The sequence below is a fragment of the Chrysochloris asiatica genome, unplaced genomic scaffold (genome assembly GCF_000296735.1).
Source record: "Chrysochloris asiatica unplaced genomic scaffold, ChrAsi1.0 scaffold00129, whole genome shotgun sequence".
In the NCBI taxonomy this organism is placed as follows: Eukaryota; Metazoa; Chordata; class Mammalia; order Afrosoricida; family Chrysochloridae; genus Chrysochloris; species Chrysochloris asiatica.
The window spans coordinates 6,786,472-6,790,318 of NW_006408647.1; the positions used below are offsets into that span (position 1 = coordinate 6,786,472).

General features: G+C 43.3%; 1 pseudogene; it reads right to left on the reverse strand.

The window, feature by feature from the left end:
* Positions 1-1,968: 1,968 nt before the first annotated feature.
* LOC102824620 lies at positions 1,969-3,215 on the reverse strand (annotated as a pseudogene).
* Between the last annotated feature and the right edge of the window lie 632 nt (positions 3,216-3,847).

Sequence of the window (3,847 nt, forward strand, 5' to 3'; positions counted from 1 at the left end):
ATTTATGTGCTGAGCAAATAATCCGAGAAGCTGGATTAGAGAAAGAACATGGCATCAGAATTGGAATAAGACCATGGACAGTCTGTGTTATGCAGATGAGACAACCTTGCTTGCTGGAAGCAAAAAGGACTTAAATTTACAGATGTCAAAGACTACAGCCATCAGTATTGAACTCATTGTAAAGAAAATAAAATTCTCACAAGTGGACCGATAAACAACATCATGTTAAATGGAGAAAAGATTGAAGTTGTTTTGCTTGGATCCACAATAACACTCATGCAAGCAGTAGCCAAGAAATCAAAGACGTATTGCATTAGGCAAATCTGCAGCATAAGACCTCTTTATAGTGTTCAAGAGCAAATATATCAGTTTGAGGGCTAAGGTGTGCCTGACCTATACCATGATATTTTTAGTAGGTGCATATGCTTGTGAATGTTGGACAGAGAATAAGGAAGACTATAGAATAATTGATGCATTTGAACTATGGTATTGTAGAAGAATATTGAATGTACCATGGACTTCTAGAAGGAAAAACAAATCTGTGTTGGGAGAAGTATAGCCAGAATACTCTTTAGAAGTGAGGATGGCAAGATTTTGTCTCTCACGCTTTGGATGTGTGATTAGGAGGGACCAGTCCTTAGTGACGGGCATCATGCTTAGTAAAATGGAGGGTCAGCAAAAGAGAGGAAAAGCTCAAATGAGATGGATTGGCACAGTGACAGCAGCAATGGGCTCAAGCATAACAACAATTGTAAGGATGGTACAGGACCGGGCAGTGTTTCCTTCTGTTGTGTATAGGGTAGCTATGAATTGCAACTGATTTGATGGCACCTAACAACAACAACAATGTCTAATGAAGTCCTGGAGTCATGCTGTAGAATAAGCACAGGATTGCTAACTGTAAGGTCAGAAGTTCAAACCCAACAGCTGCACCTTGGGAACCTTATACAGCATTGGTACGCTTTGACACCGACTTAAAGGCACTTAACAACAACGACAACAATAATGGCTACTGTCCCTAGGAGCACTGTAGAATAAGCAGTGGAGTGCTAACTAAAAGGTCAGCTTTCAAACTCACAAGCTACTCCATGGGCAAGAAGATGAGTATTTCCTATTCTGTAAAGATTTATAACCTCAGAAACCCTATAAAGTAGGAGTGGGGAACATTTTTTTCTACAAAAAATTTGTACATTATCTGCGGGCCAAACAAAATTACCAACTTAAAAATTAGGCCTCTATATTTGGTAAAACATTTAATTAACTCAACCCTAATGTGATGGCTGGAGTCCAGGTGAGGTGCTGTGAGTTAATGCATTGGACTGCAAAGTTGGTTTGAATTGTAAGGTCAGCAGTTTAAGCTCACCAGCTGCTTCTTTGGAAACCTTATACAGGGTAGCTATGAGTCGGAACTGACTCGAAGGCACTTAACAACAACATACAGCTTGATGGCTGGATTTTCCCCACTCCTTCAATATTGCTTTGAGTGGGAATTGATTCAACGGCAGTGTGTTTTATTGTCTTCGAAAGGCTAATGAAAACTGTCATTTTCTGAAGCTGGCAAAACACAAAGTTTGTGTGCTTTGTATGGTACTACAAAAAACTTTGTTGTTGTTGTTATTTTTGTAAGCTTGAAATTTGGGCCCTATGCTAAATTAGAAATTTGTGTACCTTCAGGTTTCCAACCTCACTTTCATACTATATCTGAAATATAAATAAATATCTCTCAACTACTGTAATTTCCAGAATTATTTGGATAACAATAATATTTCTGAGTACAGATGTCTCCGTCATAGGTGGAATGAAGAATCAAGGCATTTTGTATTTGTGGATATCCTAAATAAAAAATGCCGGAGATATTTAAATATCACCTGGGCTGGGTGATAGTGATTTGGACTAGGGTGACTGGGAGCAAAGAAAGGCTGAAAAGGAAGGGAAGAAGTCTTGGGTCAAAGATTCCTTTTCTGCTTTCTAGGATGCTCTCAGACAATCGAGAAGTGGAGAGAAGGGACTTGAGAAGAACTCTAACCAAGTAAGGTGGATGATGTAGACATTAAAACCAGGAAGCGTTTTATGTGTAATGGTGACATTAGTGGTGGCAGTGGTGAGAGTGGTGGTGGAGGCTATATTCATGGTAGAAGTGGTGCAATAGTGGTGGTGGCCATTTTGGTAGTGGCAGTGGTGGTGGCAGTGGCAATATTGGTAGTGGTGTTGGTGACCATGATGGTGATGCTGGCGGTAGCAGTGGTGGTAGTAGCGGCAGTGGTGGTGGTGGTGGCTGTGATGGGAGAAGTGGTAGTGGTGGTGGTGATGTAAAGGTAGTGGTGATGGTGACTGTGGTGGTGGTTGTAGTGGTAGAGGTGGTGATGGTAGTGGCAGTGGTGGTGGCAGTGGCAATATTGGTAGTGGTGTTGGTGACCATGATGGTGATGCTGGCGGTAGCAGTGGTGGTAGTAGCGGCAGTGGTGGTGGTGGTGGCTGTGATGGGAGAAGTGGTAGTGGTGGTGGTGATGTAAAGGTAGTGGTGATGGTGACTGTGGTGGTGGTTGTAGTGGTAGAGGTGGTGATGGTAGTGGCAGTGGTGGTGGTGGTAGCTATGGTGTTAGTGGTGGTGGTGATGTAGTGGTAGCATTGATGTGGGTGGTGGCATTGGTGGTGTTGGTAGCTGTGGTGGTGATGTAGAGGTAGCAGTGGTGTCAAGGAGGCAGTGGAGGTGGTGGTGGTGACTGTCATGGTAGCAGTGGTGTGGTGGTGTAGAGGTGGCAGTGTTGTGGTGGTGGTGGTGGTGACTATCATGGTAGCGGTGGTGTGGTGGTATAGAGGTGGCAGTATTTTGGGGGTGGTAGTGGTGGTGGTGGTGGTGGTGGTGACTGTCATGGTAGCGGTGGTGTGGTGGTGTAGAGGTGGCAGTATTTTGGGGGTGGTAGTGGTGGTGGTGGTGGTGGTGACTGTCATGGTAGCGGTGGTGTGGTGGTGTAGAGTTGACAGTGTTGTGGTGGCAATAGTGATGGTGGCTGTGGTTGTAGTGGTGTTGGTAGTGGTGGTGTGGTGGTGTAGAGGTGGCAGTATTTTGGGGGTGGTAGTGGTGGTGGTGGTGGTGACCGTCATGGTAGCAGTGGTGTGATGCTGTAGAGGTGGCAGTGTTGTGGTGGAGGTGGTGGCTGTGATGGTAGTGCAGTGATGGTGATGGCGGTGGTAGCTGTGGTGGCAGTGGTCATGGTGGTAGTAGTGATGAGCTAGGTGGTGGCAGTGGTGACAGTGGACGTGGCGGTGGTGGTTGAGAAGGAGCACAAAGACCATGAAGCTGAGACAGCGTATGTTACTAGTATATGAATACATACCCTGCTGCACTGTACATACTGTAAAAGGGAAGCGAAATAAACCCAGAGATTGAACTGTAGAAATACATTATAGGGTCAATGTTCTCTACTTTCATCCTTGTACAAGTTGAAGGCAATATAACCCTAGATTTTGAGAGTAAAAACCTCCTGGTGCACCCAACAGGAAGCAATTGATAAAAGAGTTACTACAAACCAAGTAAGGAATAATACCTTTAAAACTTGCCCCTTCTCTGCTTTTTTCTACTAGATTTAGTTAGTTAATGTTTTATAATTACATGGTATAATTAACCACAGATTTTTACATATTCTTATTTGATTCTTACCAAAATCCTGTAACAATGGAATTACCATTTTCTCTATTTTACAAACAAAGAAATGAGATTCAGAAATGTGAAATTAACTAACCTAAAGAAAACAAGTGTTAGAATTAGATTCAGTGCCAGAGTTCCCATGACTACTCCATTACCTTCATCAACCAGGAGCAAGAGTTACTTTTAGAGCTGCTTTGA